Raw genomic sequence first — 16,593 nt, 5'->3', positions numbered from 1 at the left:
TAATATTTGACTTTATTGATGTTCTATAATTTTAATTATTTTCTCTTATTATTTATCAACATAGGTTGGCTTTTTTCATAAGTATAAATAATATTACAGTGAAAATTTTGAATATAAGTTCAATTTATAAATGTGTGTTTAGAATAGATTTCAAGCTCTTCTTTTTCTCCCAAATTGTTCAGGGAAGCAAATTTGAGTAAACACTGTCATTTTCTGCCTTTCATTAGTGACCCTGGATAAAGGTAAATATTGTACCAACTATTAGTTGCTGACCATCTTTTTTTTTTTTTTTTTTAAAGAAAGTGACCCAATAATTTCTATTTTCTAGCTTCTGACCACCTCCTGAATTGCATCTTTATCCCAGACAGAATAACAATTTACATCCTGCCTCCCGCCCCCAAGTCTGGGTACTCCAGACACCTCTATGGCAGCCAAAGCCAAAGAGGGACTCTTAAAAGGCCAGGATTGATGGAATCCATTCAGTGCTCTTTGGGTGGAAAGGATGAAAGGTAAGTGCATTTTTATGATAGCTTTCAGTCATCCTGAACACCTATTGACCTAACCAATGCCTGAGTTTATGCCTCTGGTAACCCTTTGGAGAGTACTCAGAACTCTAACACAAACTCAAGGACATGCTGATTACATAAACACAGTGTGGGGCAGCAGATCATCCTTTCTTTTTGCTGTCGAAAATATTCTAATAGACCAGGCATGGTGAAACATGCCTGTAGTCCCAGCTACTTTGAGGGGCTAAGGTGGGAGGATTACAAATTTGAGGCCAGCCTTAGTAACATAGAAAAACTTCATCTCAAAAGAAAGAAATAGGTGAATAAATAAAATCAAAGACAAAAGAATTCAGATATGACATTCCATTAGAAGAGGAGGTGAGGATTGTTTAGCCCAGTACATTATATAAGCAATGTCAACTTCCAGAGCAGGAGAGACTCTTAGTCTAGAGGCAGTTCTTCCCTAGCAAGACCTAAGTGGCTGTAGATTTTAAATTTGAATGAATAGAGATTTCTATAGGACTTAAGACTGAAAACTAGTTATGGGCTCCAGCTATGCACTAAATCCTGTGTAAATTGCTCCTGCCACTGGCCTAGGGTCTCCAGTTGAAACTGGGATAGAGGCTGAGTGGCACCGTAGTAAGATGTAGCTGATGGTCCAGGTTGGTGCTCAAGATGGTCATGTGGCTCAAAAGAGGGCCAAGAGGGTCAGAACACCAGGCATCTACTTCTCCTTTGAGAAATTTCACGGATTACAGTTCCCTGAGAGTTTGGCTGGTCCAGCAGAAAGAAGTCCTTGGAGAGTTGGGGGGATTGGAGTAATATGTTTAAAAGCTGCCTACTCCATGCATGAAGTGAGCACAGAGGCAAGGACAATGTAAGAAGAATGGGGGAGGGTAGGTGTCGATAATGTTAACACATGCCCACGTTCACAGCCAACGAGTTTGTTCTGCTGCTCTGAGATTTTTTTGGAAATAGATGACAGGGAGGATTAAAAAAAGGCATTTATTAATTAATAGTATGAACTTTAAATAAGTAATACACACACTTTAACTGTAGCCCAAACACGATGATTTAAAAAAATAATCACATGGCCAACAACCCTTGCCAATATATTTTTTTTACAAGGCTATTAAATTCTGCCAACACTATGTGATGTTGAGCCAAATTGCACTGGAATATTGTGGTACATAACACAACACCATGTTTTTGTGAAAGGCTGGAGATGCCAGGGGAACAATCCATTTAGCCCATGAGTATATCAGGGGGTGTCAGTTGAGGCTTTGTGATGTGTATTATATGTTTAGATTGAAGTTTTCACCTTTGTACCTTTGGTGGCTTGTGGAAGTAGTGTTAGAGAGTGGAGACCTCCCATTTGGAGGCAGGGAAGCCAAGCCCTGGGGCCAGTATTTTAAAACCCTGAGAATATATCTCAGAACTAGAGTTGGGAAATTCTCCCAGCCTAACCTTTGCCTTAGTAAATGCCAGTGATCTTTTCCAAAAGCCGATCTCAGCACTGGCAAGAGCTCCACTTGTAGGAGTCTGGAACAGTCTCCTCAAGATCATTGACCTCAAAGCAGGCCCAGCATCCAGCTTTCATCAAATGCTCAATATATCTTTTCACGGCCAGGCCAGGCCTACTGCCTGCCTTAATAGATGCCATTCTAGCTAACACTGCTTCTTACCACTCCCACTAGGACTTTCTGCCTGCCTTCCTGCAGCCCCTCTCAATTCCCTGACATTCAACCCAATTGCATAGTTAATAAGCCATGGTTTAGTCTACACTGGAGAACAAGAAGATGCAGAGGTTGGGATTTGGCCATGACTTGAGTGGTAGACAAAACCCAAGTCGAACTGAGATGCTATGGATTCCTTGTATCTGGCTTTTCCCAGATGTTCTCCAAAGAGTTGACATGGTGCATGATCTTGTACACTGTTAAAAGAGATGAGTGTGTGGATGCTGGCTGGAGACCTTGAATGTTACTGGCTTAACGTGAGCATATAACGTGTTATACACCATGGAGTAGGTGTACCTTAACTATTTATGGAAACAGAAATCAGCAATTTAAACCATCAATAACTTTTAAAAAATTTTTTTGTAGTTGTAGATGGTCAGAATGCCTTATTTATTTTCATTTTTTATGTAGTGCTGAGAATGGAACCCTGTGCCTCATGCATGCTAGGTAAAACCCTCTGCCACTGAGCTACAGCCCCAACGCTACCATCAATAACTTTTAAGAGAAGTAAAGAAACATTTTCAAAGCAAGAAAAGATCTCTAGTTCTTTTCCCAGTAGAAGTCATGCTCCCCACCCCAACCTCCACCCTTTGAAGGGAGGACAATATAGATAATGCAGTGGGCGTGCCTTTTCATTTTACCTTTTAATTTTGTCTCCTGCAGTTTGTCATCCCTCCCCCACCCTTGTTCCCTCCACTAAGATTAAGCCAGAATGATCTAGTAGAGAGGAAGAGTTCTTGACCTTAGCAAAGTCTTTTCCATTTGCCAGACAGAACAAGGAGAGGAGAGTGCACCTTCCTTCCTGGATGGGGATGCAAATGAGAGGGGCTGTGAAGTGGGGGTCAAGGAGTCAGCTGTGGGAGTCTGTGGCCCCTGCCGCCTTCAGGTGAGGTGTTGCAACCAACTACCAGGAGGGTGGATTCTGTCTGGTGGTAGCGAACCCAGCCTGTCCTTCCAGTCCCTCTCCCCGACCAAGCCTAGCTCTCTGTTATGAAATGTTTCCCAGGCCACTGTGACTGGAACCTGGAAATGCAAAATAAAAGAACAAAAATGGATGGTGCCAAAACATTGCAGACTGTGCTTGCCATCTGTGAGTTTGCAGAGTGATTTTGCTTCCAACCTTCCCTCCAGAGGCGGCTGACATTATTTTCATATGCAGAGCTTCCTGGCAGCCTTCTTTGTCTGACAGATTTAGAGTATCCAGGTCAAGAAGCTTCCCTTGAGATCTAGTCCACTTGAGAAGAAACTTCTCTGAGACTGGCCACTCGTGGGGACTGGGCAGGCAGCCTGTGTTCCTGGTGACAACTGAGCGGGTGCCACTCTCTCGGCCTTGTGCATGATGTGAAGCTGAGACAGCTGTGCAGCTGCTCTTTCATTGCCACATCACCAACATCAGCCCAGCATATGAAGCCTCCGGTGACCCTGTGTTTCCGAATGGGTAATTTCTCAAATGCAGAGTTCCAACCATTCCCCCTGACTTCCAACACACTGCTTTGTCTGGTCCCACCCTGGTTATGCAAGTTGTTTTGCATTTGTCCTCAACACCCTTCCTCAGTCTGATCACCCTGTGGGCCCTCTTATGAATTTTCTCATCTTCCATAGAATCTTCTAGGTCTCCTGACTCTCCTCCCTTCTGATCATCAGTGGTACTTAGCATCTGGTTGGAATTAACTTTCATTCTTTCCCAAAGCTCACCCTGATCTCTTGTGTCAGTTTTGTCTTCCCCCAACTCTTTGTAAAAATGTGTTGAGGTCAGGGTCAATATCTAATTATTTTCCCTAAACCCCAACTTTGGTAAGCTCAGATAAAGGGCATCAGTCTATCAAAGGAATATCTATACTCCTATGTTTATTATAGCACTCTTCACAATAGCCAAGAAATGGAATTAACCAAGGTGTGTATTGGTGGATGAATAGATAAAGAAAATGTGAAATATATACACAATGAAATATTACTGAGCCATAAAGAAGGATGAAACCCTGTCATATGCATCAGCCTAGATGGAACCAAGGGACAGTATGTTAAGCAACATAAGGCAGGCACAGAAAGACAAATACTGCATGATCTCATATGTGGAAGCTAGAAAAGTTGATTTCATAGAAGTAGAGTGTAGAATAGTGGTTTCCAGAGACTGGGGAGGATTGAGGAAGATAGAGAAGGTCAGATAAGGGGTACCTAACACAGATAGAAAGATTCAAGTTCTAGTGCTCTACAGCACAGTAGGGTGACTAGAATTTATAGCGGTTTATATTTTATAAGTATGTAATAGAAGAAAGAAGTTTGAAGGTTCCCAACATAAACAAGTGAAAAATGTTTAAGTATAGGTAAATACCGATTGCCATAATTTAATCATTATACATTATATACATATATTGAATTATCACACCATACCCCATAAATGTGTACTTTTTTTTGTAGTGCTACTCATTGAACCCAGGGACTTGCACATGCTAGGCAAAATATGTAGAATTATTAAAAGGTCAATTAAAAATAACACATGCCTATAATCTCATTTACTCCAGAGGCTGATGCAAGACAATTGCAAGTTGGTGGCCAGCCAGAGAAACTTAGTAAGGTCCTAAGCACCTTAATGAGACCCTGTCTCAAGATAAAAAAGTAAAAAGAGCTGGGGATGTAGCTTAGTGGTAAAGTTCCCTGTAGGTTCAATCTCCAGCACTAAAGCCCAAACCAACAAGAACAAGAACAACAACCACAACATAAGATATTATATAAAGTCAAAAAGCAAAAATACGAACAAGGGTGGAGTTTTCACTGGGTTTAGGAATTGTAAGGTAGGAGGTTCATGCTCTGAGCCATGACCTACTATAGAACAGAGAGGGACAAGGCAGCCAGCTCTTGGAAGAGGAAGAGGAGTGGTCCAGTGGTTGGCTGACAGTAGGAAGAAGCATTCGCAGAATTCATTTACATACAAGCAGAACAGACCCACAAAGCCCAAAGTTTCCTGAATTTCTGCCCCAAGGCTATCCTATTCTTAAGGTTCATTTTAATCTAACGTGGGCACTGGAGAGGAAACCAAAGCCTGTGTTCTTCTGGGAAGGAATTCATATACCTCTCCTTGTTGGGCCATGCCTTGGGTGAGGAGGCTTTGTGTGAAGGAGAGAGACATTTGCCACAAGAAATCATGTTTTTGGAACCCTGGCAGCAGTAGGCTCCTATTGAAAGCACCTGATTTCTTCCAAGGTAGAAAGAGGAAACACCTCCATCTAGATTTCCTTGTAATGGTCATGAGAGAGGAGAGGGAGAAGGCTGCAAGTGCCTTGCCTTCACCAAGAAGGCTGGAAGGGGGCAGCCCTCCAGGCCTCTGGAGCTAAGTGTTCCTCTTCTGTGGAGGCCTACCAGTTGCTCTCTCTCCTCCCTCGCATACCTTCCTTGCTTCCAAGAACCTGTTAGTTTATGCCCACTCTCCTCCCCAAAGAAGTAAGTGGGTATCTCTTGGCTGTATCCATTGCCACACAACCAGAAGGGCCACGTGACTGACCCTGTGCAGCAGGAGAAGACCTCACTCCATAGTTCAGGGACGAGACAAGTATGGGGATGGGAAAGGTGAGGGGAGACAAGGGCACTGCTTTGTGAAGAACATTCTCCCATCATGGACTCTCCCCTTTGACCTCTGTTCTGTAGGCTGTCCAGTCTCTACCCTGTGCCAGGAATGGACGTGGCCTCAAGCTCGGACTGCTGACTGGAGCTGAAGATCTAGAGTCATGGAAAGTTCAAATTTGTTAAAAAAAAATAAATCTTTCAATGTCTTATTTAAAAACGTTTGCTCTCTGCACAGTTCTGGTTTTCCAGTCCTAATTTTGGGCTCTGGTGTACTACTTATCCCACCTGGGGTGAAGGGAGTGGAAGAAAAACCACAGACATTATGGAGGCCTCACCTATTGTCACCTTTTCACAGACCCTTGCAGAAGAGGAAATGAGGGCCAAGAGGAGGCACTTGGTCCCGTTGTCAGAATGGTCTCATCTTCTTCCTCCTGTTCTCATCTCTCATTATTTTATTCTTTTTCCCCACTTGGGGAAACCCCAAGTGGTCTGGGTGGCTACTCTCTGGCAGGAATGCATTGGGACTTAGAGTTGGGCTTATCCACTTTTGCTGCTGCCCCTGATCTCCTCACTGTTCCTTGACTTTCCATACCCTGCTGTCTTAAATCCTTTGCTTTCGTCAGTTCCTCTCCCAGCAACACTCTTCCCCTAATATCCTAAATTAATTGCTTGACTAATTCTTCATATCCTTCATACCTTTCCTCCAATGTTTGTTCTTGATGAGGCCCATCCTGACTATATACCCTTAATACTACAATGCAAATAGCCTTTACTCCACCATTCCTGACACATCTGATGGTCTTATCCTGTTCGACTTTTAAATTGCTCTATATTTCTTATTGTCTCTTAACACTTTTATAATTTATTTATTCATGTAATTTATTGTCTTTTAGAATGTAAACTTCCCAGGGGCAGGAAACGTGGTTATTTTTGTCCAGTTTATTTCCAAGCACTGGAATTATGACTGGCATGTGGTAGACACTCAATCAATAGCTGATGAATCAATTTAATGAAAGGTCAACCTAGCTCTGACCTCATTAGAAGCAGATCAAATGCCAAAGCTGGTCATCTTGCTTTCCCACCACAGAATTTAAGGCCTTTGCAGGTATGGAGCACATGGGTGACTGCTCAAGAACTGTGTGTAAATTAGATTTCTCCAACAGACTGCTCCCTCTTAGCAAAGGTACAAATATTATGTTTGTGAACCCAAGACTTCACCTTGTTTTTCCTGCATGACTGGTTTGCTCTATGGGCCGACCTGCTGCTGGCATCCTGCTGTTCCAACCAAGTGGCATGCTCCTAGTCACAGGTCACCAAACTCTATGGTCCTTGGAAGTGTCCCAAATGAGCCCTTTCTGAAAACAGCACAAGCTGTTAGACCCATGCTGGATGCTCAAGACACATGCTTGAGATCTTTCCAAGTTAGACACCTGTCAAATCCAGAGTTGGCTCCCAGCTTTAGCTTGAAGGATTTGCTCTCTAGGAAATGATAAAGGGAAACAGACATGAACTGGAGATGCCAGAGCTGGACAGAGCCTGGGATGGTGTGAGAGAAGCCAGTGGAGCAGGGAAACCCCAAGTAGCCTGGGTTACTTTCTGGCAGGAATGCATTGAGACTTAGCGTTGGGCTGATGCCGTTGTTATATTCTATTTGCTCCTAATTAGGGTTGGGATGGAGATAATTCATGGCAAAGGAATCCTATACATGATGGTGGAATTGGACCAAATGGCAGGGCATATCAGCTTTAAAGTTGCACACAGTTAACTATTAAGCTCTAAATCAGTTTCCTCCGTTTAAATTCTCTCTTGAACTTCCTTTCACCTGGTCTTTTGCTTGTTATGCTTGCGGTTCTGGTTTCTGTTTATTTCTCCTGTTTTTGTTCCTGTTATTAGTTGACCTCATTTATGTTGGCATTGAGGACAATTTTCATTGTAATCTCAATAGCTTAGTAATAAAAAGTTACGCATTGTATGGGTGTTGAGTAAAAGGGAACATTTATATTTATTCTAATACTTCCTGGCTTACTGTTAGTGTTTCTAGGATAGCCTGGGAATTAATGTTTTAATGAACGTTCCAACTGCTCAGGAATACCATTCTGGAACATATTAACCCAGCCAGTGAACAGCCAGTGAGGCTGATATTTGGTCAACAACAAGCATTTCTTTCCTGCAAGAGAGAGTAATGGGATTAATTTAGCATTTCCTAGCTTGTGGCATCTATTTTGACATAAATCTCTATATAGAGATCGATTGCACATATAACTATAAAGCAGAGTATTTGGGGGATATTATGATGAGAAAAATCAGGACACAAGCACAAATCAGGCCTTGGCTGATGACATTTAGGAAACCAATGCATGTTCTTGTGAACAGCACTTAGAAAATGGGCTTAATGAAAATAAATCTCTTCTATATGGTTTCCCACCACAAGAAGTTGATGTCTGCAAATGTTTCAGTATTTGGAATGTGTATGGCAATATTTTGGTTAATTCTGGATGATTCTGTTAGTTTTACTCCCACTGGATATACGTCTTTGCTTCATGACTTGTTTTGTAATGGAAGATCTTGAAGCATGTCTCAAGGTTCAGATTGTCAATTTGTGGCCACCTAACAAGTAAATAAAACAAATCTTTTAAATAACACTCTGGTGACTCAAGAGAATATGCTGATGCTCCTTGACTCACAATGGGATTATGTCCTAATAAATCTATCATAGGATGAAAACACACTTAATACTCCCGACCAACTGAATGTCATAGCTTAGTAGCACAATGCCTTTTAAAGTATCGGTTGTTTCTCCTCTGACTGTGACTGCCTAGAAGCTGCGGTTCACTTCTGAGCTCAGTCATGAGAGAATATTATACCATGTCACTAGCCCAGGATAAGATCAAAATTCAAAATTCAAAATATGTTTTTATTGTATGTGTATCACTTTTGTATGGGTGTAAAGCTGAAAAAGGATAAGTCAAAGCATTGTAAATCAGGGAGCATCTGTACTCAGTTTCCCAAGAGTAATAGCTTATCAGTATGCAGTTTGTCCATGGACCATTGACAAACTCACGTAGTCTAGTAGTCCACACGTTCATCTCTTCATGTTTCTCATAAGCACCTAAGTGAATAAAAGTGTTCAATGTATATTAACTAAGAGCAAGAAAGAAAAATGAACAATTTTAGCAGAATTCTCTAGATCCAAATAGTGCAACACATAGACAAGTGGGAAGCTCCTGTGTTCACTAAACCATCTATATTTACTACTTATCATAGCATCTATCTAAAACAGTGATTTCTGATTTCTAATCTTTTTCAAATCACAGACTCTCCTCCTCCCCGACTGAGAATCTGATTAAAGTTTTAGAGCCTCATCCCTGAAAAATACACATACACTTATACTTTCTGAGGCTTCATCCATGTACTTTATGGTTACAGTCACTCATCTGATACGATGCCAGAAATCTCTTGTGTTTATATGTTCTTTGGGATATACTCTAGAGTGTATTGCTTACATTCATACATGAACACATACTTCCTACATTTTTGAATGGCATGCTCTCTATGGGAATGATTAAAGGAAACAATGCTTGTGAAGACATATCATAAAAAATTAAATGTGAGAATACCAAAATCATTATTATTTGTACTGACTACTTAAAAATTCAACACTAAAGCTGTTGAGTGATGTTGCAGCAGATAAATTATTATATGAAAAATACTTTAAAATGCGACCTTTCCATTATCATAATTTAAATGCTTCTTTGTTCTTGTTTCAGTCAAAAAAGAATTGTATGTCTACTTTCTGCAGGATGGATACTTTTGGGGGCATACTATGTATAAAGCCCTTTTCATTATGTGGAATAAAAAGCCAAAACATTTTCCCACTGTCCTCTGTGGAGTTTGCTTCTAGAAATACCTCCAAAGGAGATCTTGTCAAAAGCAATTAAATTCAGACCTGAATTAATAATTTTATTAATTACATTTTAAGCAAGCCAATTACTTGTTTGTTTAACTGATTTCTTATTATAAAGTGATTATAGGCCATTAGTGTTCATTATATACCAAATTAGATTTCACATCTCCTTCAGCATATACTGGAAATAATGCTAGTGAACACTAGGACTGGTTACAAAGAATGCCTATTACAAGTCTTTGGATGTAGGTAACTAGTGAAGAATAATTGATGAGCTTGCTGGTGCCTTTAGCAATAATATATAGTGCAAATATGGAGGGTCCTCAAGAATGTTGTCTAAATAAAATTCTTAGAGTTGAGCAGGAAATAATTATGAAAGGGATAACTTTGTCCTGGCATATGGTTTATGACATAGTGAGACTTCTGCTGAGAATTTGGGGATGAGGAGTGGAGAAATGAGAACTGGAAATTAAAGAAACAGACTTCTGTCTGAGGGAAAAGAAAGATTCAACATTTATTTCCCAGTTTGAAAAATAGCATCTTAGCTCAGTAGAATTAAGTGTGAACTAGTGCATTCATGCAAAATCTAAGGAAACCCAAAGAAAGACCTCTGGTCAATCATTACATATGCATCTGTTGAATGCCTGAGAGAGTGGGGGCCAACTATTGTGCCATCTATGGTGTGCACTCAGAAAGAAAAAGAACAAAAATTATAGTCTTGCTCATTTATTAGATACTTATTATATATCATGAGCTGAAGTCAAAGATGAATAGGTTTAATTATTTTTCTATAAAAAGGGAAACATAACTTACGTATTGTTTTCCAGCCAATCAATTTTGGATTTTACAGTCGTCTCAATTTGTCTCCTGAAAATTGGTTTCAACCAGTCTCCTAAATTGGATATTTTGGTTGTTTCAACTTATACTTATTATAAATAATACGGGGTAGCAAAACTAGCTGAAAATCAATTAAGAAGAAATGAGAAAAATCTATTTCCAGAAAAGCGACAAAAAAATATTTCAATTCTGGCTTCATTAACTGTTGCCACACAATCCCATTTTACTGGTACCAGTGCCTGGGAATATTCTCCTTTTGAGCAAATGAGAGTGCTGACCAACTTACATTTGTTCAATTTGTAAAGTTAAATTGTTTCCGATAAGATGTTTTGATCTAAGTCACTACAGAGAGAGCTAGACAGGCAACAAATAATTGCAATAACATCTAATAAGCATAATCATTAAGTCTTATACTGGATTCTAACAGAACAAAAAGGAGGGAGACAAGGCAATCTTCAGAGGTGACGAATGAACTGGGCTTAAGAGAGTGGGCATTGCCATCTAAGCTCAGGGGGGAGGGCAAACACCAATGTTCTGAAACATCTCATCTTCATATATATTTCTTTACATCACAGGATTCAGGCTGGTGACTACTGTTAAACTAATGTCTTTAAAAAATCTAAGTTCTCTCTCTGCATGATCATTTAGCTGCATTATTTTTATGCTCCTCTGAGTAGAATATAAAACTAGGCTGATGAATGTGGGTTGGGGACGAGGGCTTAGCAAAGTGCTACTTTCAGTCACATGAAAATTAGGAGTTAGGATCAGCTATGATTCAAAGCAGGGTGGCCAAAGTTTAATCACTGGTATCTTCAAAACGATGGTCGTACCCTCTGTGGGTTTTATTTTTCCCACATTTTTATTAATATATGATAGTTATACATAATGATGGATTTGTTATTTCATATTCACACATGCACGCACTATAATAAGATAATTTGGCCAAGATCACTCCCCTGCACTTCCCTTCCAAGCCCTCCTCCCACTTCTTGTTCCCTTTCCTTTACTGACCTCCTTTTGATTTTCATGAGATTCACCCCCACCTTTCTTTTCCTTTTTCCCCTCTAGCTTCTGCATATGAGAGAAAACATAGGATCCTTGACCTTCTGAGTTTGACCTATTTTGTTTAACATGATGGTCTCTAGTTCCATCCATTTTCCCCCTCTGCAGATTTTATTTTAGGCTTATCTGCCCTTGTGTCTCGGCCTGGGGAAAAGTGCTTCATGAACTCAGAGATTTTCTTCTTTGAAGTTTATTCTTTGAAAGTGGTTGTTAAAGGTCTTTTTCAAATTCTCATGGAGTGGTGGATGTGGCTTCTCACCAGCAAGCTCACACTGAGATATAAAGGAGCTTATATTGGCTCAAAAATGTGCTGTATCTCAGGAAGACATGTAGATGACAGCAATCAAGTCTCTATGTTTATCAGGTTCTAGCAGCTGGGATGTTGAGTCTTGTTTAATTCAATGGAGACCTCTTAAGCTAGGCAGAGATCTCAATGGTGAATAGTGACAAGCGATGGCCACTTTGGCCAGACATTTACCTCTTTTCTGTCACTTCCCCAGCATGCTATGTATCTCATTTCCCAGATTCCTTTGTCATGTTTCCCTGATAATTTTAACCAATGGAAGACATTAATAGAAGATCTTCAGGCAAGAGACAGAGAGCAGCCAGAATACTTTATTTGTACAAAATGCTATATTTCCTCCAGGATTATAGCCCCTGATGGACAATTGCTTCCCTCTGTGGTCCTGCTGGAAAGTCCTCCATTGTAGATCCAACTCATACTCTAGCCCCCATTTCTAATCTGTGGTAGTATCACCTCCCCTTTGTGTCTTTCCAGGTCCTCCCCCAGATGGTGGTGTCCTGCTGTCCCTGACTTCTGAATTGTCATCAGACTTCATCACCCCCCTTTGTGGCCTTTTAGCTCTGTCACCTAAACCAATTCCCTGTGTTCGGTTCCTGGTTTTCTTTTCTTTTCTTTTCTTTTCTTTTTCTATTTACATATGACAGCAGAATGCATTACAATTCTTATTACACATATAGAGCACAGTTTTTCATATCTCTGTATATTCACACCAATTTGTGTCTTCATACCTGTACTTTGGATAATAATGATCATCACATTCTACCATCATTAATAACACCATGCCCCCTCTCCTCCCCTCCAACCCCTCTGCCCTATCTAGAGTTCGTCTATTCCTCCCATGCTCCCTCTCCCTACCCCACTATAAATCAGCCTCCTTATGTCAAAGAAAACATTCAGCATTTGCTGTTTTGGGAATGGCTAACTTCACTTAGCATTATCTTCTCTAACTCCATCCATTTATCTGCAAATGCCATGATTTTATTATCTTTTATTAGTGAATAATATTAGCATTATCTTCTCTAACTCCATCCATTTACTTGCAAATGCCATGATTTTATTCTCTTTTATTGGTGAATAATATTCCATTGTGTATATATGCCACATTTTTAAAATCTGTTTATCTATTGAAGGGCATCTAGGTTGGTTCCACAGTTTAACTATTGAACTGTGCTGCTATAAACATTTATGTGGCTGTTTCCCTGTAATATGCTGTTTTTAAGTCCTTTGGGTATAGACTGAGGAGAGGGATAGCTGGGTCAAATGGTGGTTTCACTCCCAATTTTCTAAGAAATATTCATACTGTTTTCCATATTGGCTGCACCAATTTGCAGTCCCATCAGCAGTATATGAGTGTACTTTTTCCCCCACATCCTCGCCAACACTTATTGTTGTTTATCTTCATAATAGCTGCCATTCTGACTGGAGTGAGATGATATCTTAGAGTAGTTTTGATTTTCATTTATCTAATTGCTAGTGATGCTGAACATTTTTTTTTTCATGTATTTGTTGATTGATTGTACATCATCTCCTGAGAAGTGTCTCTTCAGGTCCTTGGCCCATTTATTGACTGGGTTATTTTTTTTTTTTTTGGTGTTTAGCTTTTTGAGTTCTTTATATACCCTAGTGATTAGTGTTCTATCTGATGTGTGAGGGGTAAAGATTTGATCCCAAGATGTAGGCTCTCTATTCACCTCACAGATTGTTTTTTTTTGCTGAGAAGAAACTTTTTAGTTTGAGTCCATCTCATTTATTGATTCTTGATTTTAATTCTTGCGCCACAGGAGTCTTATTAAGGAAGTTGGGGCCTAATCCCACATGATGGAGATTAGGGCCTACTTTTTCTTCTATTAGATGCAGGGTCTCTGGTTGTATTTCTAAGTCCTTGATCCATTTTAAGATGAGTTTTGTGCTTGGTGAGAGATAAGGGTTTAATTTCATTTTGTTGCATGTGGATTTCCAGTTTTCCTAGTACCATTTGTTGAAGAGGCTATCTTTCCTCCAATGCACGTTTTTGGCACCTTTGTCTAACGTAAGATAATTGTAATTTTGTGGATTAGTTTCTATGTCCTCTGTTCTGTACTATTGGTCTACCAGTCTGTTTTGGTGCTGATACCATGCTTTTTTTGTTACTGTTGCTCTGTAGTATAGTTTAAGCTCTTGTATAGTGATGCCACATGCTTCACTCTTCCTGATAAAGATTGCTTTAGCTATTCTGGGTCTCTTATTTTTCCAGATGAATTTCATGATTGCTTTTTCTATTTTTATGAGGAATGTCATATTGGAATTTTGATCAGAATTGCATTAAATCTGTTTAGTGCTTTTGGAAGTATGGTCATTTTGATAATACTAATTCTGCCTATCCAAGAGCAAGGTAGCTCTTTCCATCTTCTAAGGTCTTCTTTGATTTCTCTCTTTAGGGTTCTGTAATTTTCATTATATAGATCTTTCACCTCTTTTGTTAAGTTGATTCCTAAATATTTTTTTAATTATTATTTTTTAGTTGTTGATGGACACAATATCTTTATTTATTTATTTTTATGTGGTGCTGAGGATCGAACCCAGTTCCTCACACATGCTAGACAAGTGTGCTACCACTGAGCCACAACCCCAGCCCCCCAAGTATTTTATTTTATTTTTATTTGAGGCTATTGAAATGTAGTAGTTTTCCTCAGTTTCTGTTTTCTTGGCTGATATACCACTTGTGATAAAGACAATGGCTATAAGAAAGCAATGAAGGAATTCTCACTTCGAATTAATCCCATCAGTATGATACCTACTCCTCAGGCTTCTATCTAGAAATCTTAGTGTGTGCTTAATCATCAGAATCACAGTAAAAGGGAGGTTTTCCTGGCCTTCTTTCAGATATGGGGCCGATGAGTAATTAAACCTAAAGTCTCAAGATAGTTTCTAATGTGTACTAAGAAGCCACCATGTGATCTCTGCTCCATGGAGTGGTAATTGGCAGTTGATCTTGGATTTTCATCACAGGATAAAAAGTACAATCTCATTGCTAAAGGGATTTTTTTTTCTGCTTCTAGCTTTTTATAAAAATACCATAGGCAAAAATATAAAGTAACATATATTTGCAGGTTGAGGGAGGGTTGGTTATCTCGTTTTTTCTTTATTCCTTTTACTCTAAGGCAGAATAAAACGTTCATTTTAGAGAGTATTCAAGATTTATTTTAAATAGGATATCCTCTACAGTTAATCAATAGGTAAAAACTCTGGAGAAGTCTTTGCTCCTGCCTGGATGTGCTAAAGCTCCTATTTAAAGAATGAGCTGTGTACGTGAGCCAAGAATGCTTTTTTGGTTTGGCAGTTTTTATCTGATCTTTGGAAGAGGTTAAAAGCCCAGATATACAATGTGGAAATTTTGAAACTTCCCCTTTAATGTCATCATCATTATGTGAAGGAGACCAGAAAAAAGAAAGCAATCTATTCTATAATTTTTTAAAGCAGCAAAAATAAATTCATGATCTTGTTAAAATTCATTATGCTTATCTACCTTTTAATCATGGTTTTGACATACTGTATGGTTTTTATCTGGTGTTTAAAGAAATTCTGTATATTGATTTATAATAGTGACAAAAGTCACTTTCAGATTTCCAGGGACTGATTAATCTCTCTGAGATCCTTTGTTTTTCTTCCTCTCTGTTCTTTGCTCATTTATATTAGCACCTGCTCTAGAGGTTAGAGACAAGAAGATAAGGTGACTGAGGGTGAAATTCTAATCAGTCATTTATGTCACCAGCTAGAATAGTTGAAGAAAGGCCAGCTTGGGAGAAGGAAGCTGAACTTATTTGAAGAAATATAGCAACAAAATTATTAATAGATTTCCTTTAGTCCTAGAATCCTTTGTCCCATCACTGAAGAAGATTACAAAAAGGTATCGGTCACTACATAGAAGCCTTTTATTATTTACAGCTCTGACAGTGTCCCTTAAGCATTCTATTAATCAGAAAAAGTCAATTCCAGATATGTAGGCATGCCAATGAAGAGGCTTTATCATAATGGTCAAACAACCAACCCCAGACCCTCTCTCCCCTCCAAAATGAATAAACCAAACTCCAGTGGAGTTGAGTGGCTGAGGTGTGTATTCATCTTCATGACAGTCGGGGTCCAAAAGCAATTACAAGAGAGTAATACTGCTTGGACTCTTGTGGGTTTCCCCCAAGATGGTTGGTGTTTTGAACATAATAAAGATGAAAAAACGATCCTATTTTTGGTGAGTTTACTTTTGCAAATATAGTGATGAAATTTTTCTAATGACAGCTTATAATTAGGTATCTCACAGTTAAGGTGAACACAAGATTATTCACTAAAAATAGAATCTGTACTCAACTTTGCAGATAGAAGTGCCACTTTGAGTTAATAGGACTTAGCAGGGATTGTGTCCTGTTGTAGGCAATTTTAAGATGAAAATTGTGTTTATATTTTGAACAAAAGTTTTGGGACTCTCTCATCATTTCTTAATAGTTGCTCACTTTCTTAATAGTTGTTCACTGAGTGCCTTCCTAGTGAAGGATGGAAAGATGCAACTGAGACATATCTGTGGGAGTTACGTTTTAAGACTCCCCCAGTGGATGCCCTTCCAGGGCATGCCCCAGTGACCTAACTTCCTTCCATTAGACCACACCTGCTAAAATTTCCACCACCTCCTAACACCACCTAAGTCTGAAGGCC

The sequence above is a fragment of the Callospermophilus lateralis genome, chromosome 6 (assembly GCF_048772815.1).
Source record: "Callospermophilus lateralis isolate mCalLat2 chromosome 6, mCalLat2.hap1, whole genome shotgun sequence".
Lineage (NCBI taxonomy): Eukaryota > Metazoa > Chordata > Mammalia > Rodentia > Sciuridae > Callospermophilus > Callospermophilus lateralis.
The sequence above is the reverse complement of the archived record's forward strand: the minus strand, read 5'-3'. Positions refer to the sequence as shown.